At 35.1% G+C, this 6,268-nt stretch overlaps 1 protein-coding gene across 2 annotated transcripts in view; it reads right to left on the bottom strand.

The window, feature by feature from the left end:
• The window catches only part of LOC107670633 (glycosyltransferase-like protein LARGE2), a 134,315-nt gene that overhangs the window by 101,783 nt on the left and 26,264 nt on the right, over positions 1-6,268 (bottom strand). Inside the window, exon 1 of one of the 2 annotated variants that reach the window (XM_016463302.1) lies at positions 1,205-1,248. The exons of the other annotated variant lie outside the window; for it this stretch is intronic. The gene's annotated coding sequence lies outside the window, so the exon portion shown is untranslated. Of the gene's footprint in view, positions 1-1,204; positions 1,249-6,268 lie in introns of those variants that run through there. 2 annotated transcript variants of the gene reach the window in all.

The following is a 6,268-nucleotide window of genomic DNA, read 5'->3' as shown; positions in this document are numbered from 1 at the left end:
CTCTTGAGATCAGGGGAGTGAGGTTTACCTGCACAGCACCTACCTGCTGGCCTCCGTTACACTCACCCCCCTAATCCTCACTCCCATCCGGGTCACGGCACCAATGTAACCCCTCTCTCCCGGGTCCTCTCCGCCACACCTCGTTCTCGCTCCGAGTGGGTCTCGAACCCTGGTCTCCGGCATGGGAGGCGGACGCACTAACAAGGAGGCTAAAGACTGCAGCCACTAGGGGAGTGAGGCTTACCTGCACAGCACCGACCGCTGGCCTCCGTTACACTAATCAACTGAGTTGAGAATGCCAAGTAACTAATTACTCTAGAGCAGGAAAGTTAAAATAAAATGTCTGATCATTAATGTCCCATTGATATGCCATACCTCAACTTTTCGTTTTAATAGGATACACTTGAAGAACTGTGCATAATTGTATTGAATGTGTGCTTATGTTTCAAATATTAAAAGAATATTTTTAAACAATTGTACTTGCAGAAATAAAAGGCCACCTGAGGTTTTCCTTTATGACTATGTTTCTGAACACATTGAAGAACACTTTAAAATCTGTGCTTTGTAATTATATCCAATTAAAAGTTTGACTTTAAAGTACATTTGAAATCATTTTGGTTTATTAATCTGTCATGTTTTAAAGTACACTTATTTTGATGTGTTGACTAACATACTAAAGCACATGACACGTACTTGATTATAATTTTAAATGTAGTATGTAATTTGATATGACATTTAAAGTTAACATATTTTAAATGTACTAAATTACACCCTCATTATAACAAATGTTTAATTACACATTTTTAAATGCATGACAAAGTTTCAAAATAAATTACATTAAAGTATAGTTAAGTTTACCATAAATGCTTGTCAGTTTCAAAGACAACAGAATTATGAAATTACATATCAAGATGTACTTAAGTGGGTCAAAAGAGCACTTTTAAATTCAAGCGCATCTATTATAAATGTAAACGATAATACATTTGCATTTAATTGTAAATAACATGAAAATAATAACAAAAAAACTACATTCAGTTCTTTTAAAGTATATTATTTCCATAAGTTATATTTTTAAAAGTATGCTAAAATGTACTTCTTTCGTCACAAAGTTATACATTACCACAGCAAATGACTGCACTCGTTAACCATTTCATGGGGTCTTTAACACTATGAAAACCTGGGAAAGTATTTATAAATCACAAACTTTTCTTTGTCATATTGGTAGACACAAATTCGTATTACAATTTGGGAAACCAAGTGTATAATTTGAAGAAGAGAACCTTTGCTTTGAATAGAGGGATTGCTGTCTGTATAATCATCCTCCCTCTGCAGAAAAAGCCACAAGCTGAAAATATAGTTGTGAGGAGACACTTTTAAAAAGGAATACAACAGATTAAAACGATATGTGTGCCTATAACAGTATTTGATTAGACAGACTTAGCTGGACTCCTCGCTGTAATGGTATGTTTCCTCAAAGCTATCTTTTATGTCTTACTGGGTCTTCTGCACTGCTTACTCTCTGATTTCACTAAAGAAAGAGAAGCTTTTGCATGTCAGGATCTCGAAACCAGATAGCCAGGGCTTCAAATAACACCTCTGATACTTATGCTTTTAAAAGCAGGTTTTGATGTGATCCAGCTGGCCTGCTGGAGGTTTAATAAAATAGATAATCTATTTGAGAGCGACTTTATACTGAACGGATCAAGCGCCATCATCTACATTAAGATGGATGCATCATGCTTCAACTAAATTGATTTTGGGTTTTACCCTGCAGCATTTCTTCCTTTTATAAAAGTACTCTGCCTGCTTAGTACAAAAAAATATTACATACTGTACACACGCACACAGACACACACACAGACACAGACACACACACACACAGACACACAGATATATGTATGTATGTATGCATAATATTAGTCCTCTGCCTACTTAGAATATATAAATCTCTTATGTTCCCCATGGCTACATTTATTATTACAATTTAAAATAATGTTTTTCTACTGAATATATTTTAAAATGTAATTTATTTCTGTGATGCAGAGCTGAATTTTCAGCATCTTTCATCCAGTCTATAGTGTCACATGATCCTTCAGAAATCATTCTAATATGCTAATTCGCTGCTCAAGCAACATGTCTTATTATTATCAATCTTGAAAACAGTTGCTTAATATTTTGACAGATACTTGTTCTGGATTCGTTGATGAATAGAAAGTTCAAAAGAACAGCATAGAAACCGTTTGTAACATTATAAATGTATTTAATGTCACTTTTGACCAATTTAATGTGTCCTTGCTGAATAAAATAATTTGTTTTATTTATTTATTTATTTACTAGCTTATGGTTGTAAAAATATTCATCTTTATTTTATAAAATCCTACTTAACCCAAACTTTTGACTGATAGTGTATCACAAAAATATTTAATACTTCCACAACAATATTAAGCAGCAAAAACTGTTTTCAACATTAATCATAATAATTGTTTGTTAGAGTGATTTCTGAAAGATTATGTGACACTTTAGACTGGAATAATGATACTGAAAATTCAGCTTTAACATCACAGGAATAAATTACATTTTAAAATATATTCAGATAGAAAACAGCTGTTTTGAATATTAATAATATTTCAGAATATTACTGTTTTTACTTTGTTTTTGATCAAATAAATGCAGCCTTGTTGAGCATAAGAGAAACATTTTTAAAAAATCATAATTTTGTTGATGCATTCTCTGAAAATACAAGTCTTCATTTCTTTAAAAGATTATGTTTATATAAATATACTGAAAAATGAGACAAAGATACAGACCAAGAAAAAGATTTTTGCAGTGTGGATAAGTCTGTTGATTTGCATCTGCATTGTTTCAGCAACTGATTCACCAAAGGAATTATGCAAACTGCAGCACACAGCAAACTGCCCACAAAATCTGTGCTGAATGGAATTTGCATGGCACAATGTCTGATCTAAGTGCTGTGGAGGATGCAGCGGACTACTGTGATCTGGCATATTTTCCTGCATGGACCTTTCAACATCACTCTACCATTGCGCTTAGGGATGCAGCTTAGTGAAAAAGGAAGATTTTTGTGCACAATTTGTATGGCTTTTTAGTGCATTTGCCCGAGTAGATCGGAAGAACGAGATGGACAGTAAGTGTGGCTAAACGTGGACAAATGCATGAATGCAGTGGTAACTGGAGAAAGTGCTGACAGTGGAAAATATAATAAAGCCTGAGTGCTCTATTACACTGCTTGTTAAGTCCAGTAATGTTTCTCCCCTGGAGGAAAAGAGGTAAATGAGGAGAGCTTGTCCTTCTGTTTTCCTCCTCCTATTCTCTAGTCAGCATCCTGAGCCCGGAAAATAACGGGTAATCAATCAGACCAAAAAGCAGGAAGTGAGAAGCTAAGGGGGAAAAAGTCATAATCCATAGTGGGAGTGTAAGCAGAAGATTTTAGATGCAGAAAGCAGCTTGTATAAAACCGTCATTCATGAACATGAACAAATTATATGAAGAAATTGTTTACTTAGATTTTACAGAGTTTTACAAAGCTTCGAAATAAGTTTGACAAAATAAGTTTGTTTTAGATGCAAAAATTATTTTCTTAATCATTACATTTGTCTTATTTTACACTTATTTTCCAAAATCCTGAAAACAAGCTAAATATACTTGAAAACTGCATAATATGTGAAGTAATATATGAAGACATTTAATTGTTTTTTTTGTTTTTTTAGCTTAGTTTAATTTTTGTATAAATAATGTTATTGTAAAAATATCTTTCAATATATATTATCTTAAGTCATGTTTTAAGAGAATTTATCTTGAATTAAATGTATTCTTCAAAATGTATTCTTCAAAATCCTGAAAACAAGCTTTACTTGAAAACTGAATAATATGTTATGTAAAAAATTAAGACATTTCATTTTGTTTGTTTGTTTGTTTGCATTAGTATTTTCATTATCCTGTAACTGTCTGAAAATTTTTCTAGGATTATTACACTTATAAATTATTTATATAGGTATTTAATTATGTATTTATACTTTCTTAATATTTCAGTTTTCTTTTCCACTAAAAATAACAAGGCAAGTAAAACTGCATTAGATATTACGACTTGTTTTATTTGAATTCATCTGATCAAATACATTTCAATTAAATTTATTTTTCTTACCCATTGGCTTTATTGATTGATTTATTGATTAAGCATAACAAAATTAGATTTATGGTTTGTGTTTGACAAGAAAAATCCATTTAATTCAAGATAAATTCTCATAAAACATGTATTAATATCTAATGGTTTTTTACTTGCCTTGATTTTTTTTTGGTGGAAAAGAAAACTGAAATACTAAGAAAGTATAAATAAATAAATAAATATATAAATCCTTTTTGAAGAGTGATAATCCAAGATTAATTTTCAATCAGTTACAGAATAACAAGGATATGAAATCTATGTTAATTACTTATCTGTTAATTACCTCTTCTTTACACTGAACAGAAACAGGACAATAACTCTAAAAACTGAGACAATTAAAAGACAGTCTGCGTCTTTGAGTTTTACATTTTATTGAAACACCACAAAACCACTGTTTGCCGTTTGAAGAAAATTTCAACATTATTGTGAAAGGCGGCAACAAATGAGAAACAGTCATTTTGTAAGGCTTGCTGCCTAACTCCAGAAACGCAAGCAATTATTAGGAGAGTGGAGAGCCTTTTCTTTTTATATGTTAGTCTGCATATAAAGGACAGAGAGATAGAACAGAGTGACTTACGGTTGAACAGATGTAATCAAATTAGTGTAATTGACTGAGAGATTGCTCTACAGGCACTGGGGATGAAAACATGAGGCAAGAATGTTGGAATATGTGCAAAAAGACGAAAATTGAAGCGGATTTGGCCGTTGTACAAGTCTGTAGCAGCTGCTGCACTAATCTGTGGACGGTGAGCAGAATTCATACAATAGAGGACAAACCTCAAGCTCTGATGCAACTCTTCAACAGTCTTCCTCTGTGTACCACATATGTTTCCATTAGGACACAGTTATTTAAAGTGGCCCATCCAATCATCTGAGGCCGGTGTGCTGGGATCCAACTTGATTTCTCAATTGAATCCCTGTGGTTTAAATTATTTACTTTAAGTACCTCTTGAGAGTTTAAGTACTTAAAGGGATAGTTCACCCATTAATGAAAATTGTCATCATTTACTCACCCTCATGTTGTTTCAAACCTGTATGAGTTTCTTTCTTCTGATGAACACAAAATAAGATATTTTGAAAAATGCTGGTAACCAAACAGTTACAAGTAGCTATTGATTTCCATGGCATGGAAAATAAAATACTATGGAAGTCAATGGGGACCCGATATGGTTTGGTTACATACACATTCTTCAAAATATCTTATTTTGAGTTCAGCAGAACAAAGCCATACAGGTTTGGCACAACATGAGGGTGTCTAAATCTGTCATGAAACAGAAACACAAGATCGAATTGCGAGTGAAAGGAAGTCTTTATTAGACAACTCCAACTACATCAAGTAGAAGTGCAGGTAACCCGGCAGTGCAGAGTCTCAGCTCAGGCAGAGAATACTCCGAGCAGTCCAAACCCTCCAGGGAACCGGTAACCGGCGGGAATACACTCAGGAACGAGAAGGTCTGACAGAGAACCAGACAAGACATGAGCAACAACGATCTGACAACACTCCACAGAAACGTCAGCCAGATATAGGCAGTGCAGATGAGCTACACCTGTGACCGCTCTGATCAGCTCGTCAGGTGCGCGGTAACTAGGCAACACTGACTAGCACAAGGAGCGGATAACACCCACACACACACAGACACAGAATGAGCACACAGACCCATGAACCGTGACAGTACCCTCTCCCCTAAGAGTGCCTCCTGGCGCTCCCAGAGGAACTTACCTGACAATTGTAATCATCGATAAGAGAGTGATCCAATATGTCTCTTGCAGGCACCCAACTCCTCTCCTCTGGACCGTAACCCTCCCAGTCCACCAAGTACTGGAATCCGCGTCCCCTCCGCCTAGAGTCCAGAATACGATTCACCGAATAAACAGGTTCCCCATCTACGAGTCGCGGCGGTGGGGGAACTGGGGTTTGCGGATTAATGGTAGCATGAAAAACGGGCTTTAATTTGGAAACATGAAAAACGGAATGAATCCTCCTGTACGCCGGAGGCAGTTTAAGGCGGACCGCCACCGGACTAATAATCTTGGTGACAGTAAACGGGCCAATGAATTTAGGAGCAAGTTTATTACAAACGGTAC

Source organism: Sinocyclocheilus anshuiensis, unplaced genomic scaffold, assembly GCF_001515605.1.
Source record: "Sinocyclocheilus anshuiensis isolate Anshui unplaced genomic scaffold, SAMN03320099.WGS_v1.1 scaffold140, whole genome shotgun sequence".
NCBI classification, from domain to species: domain Eukaryota; kingdom Metazoa; phylum Chordata; class Actinopteri; order Cypriniformes; family Cyprinidae; genus Sinocyclocheilus; species Sinocyclocheilus anshuiensis.
Note: the sequence above shows the minus strand (reverse complement) of the source record. Positions and strands in the feature narration are given on the sequence as shown.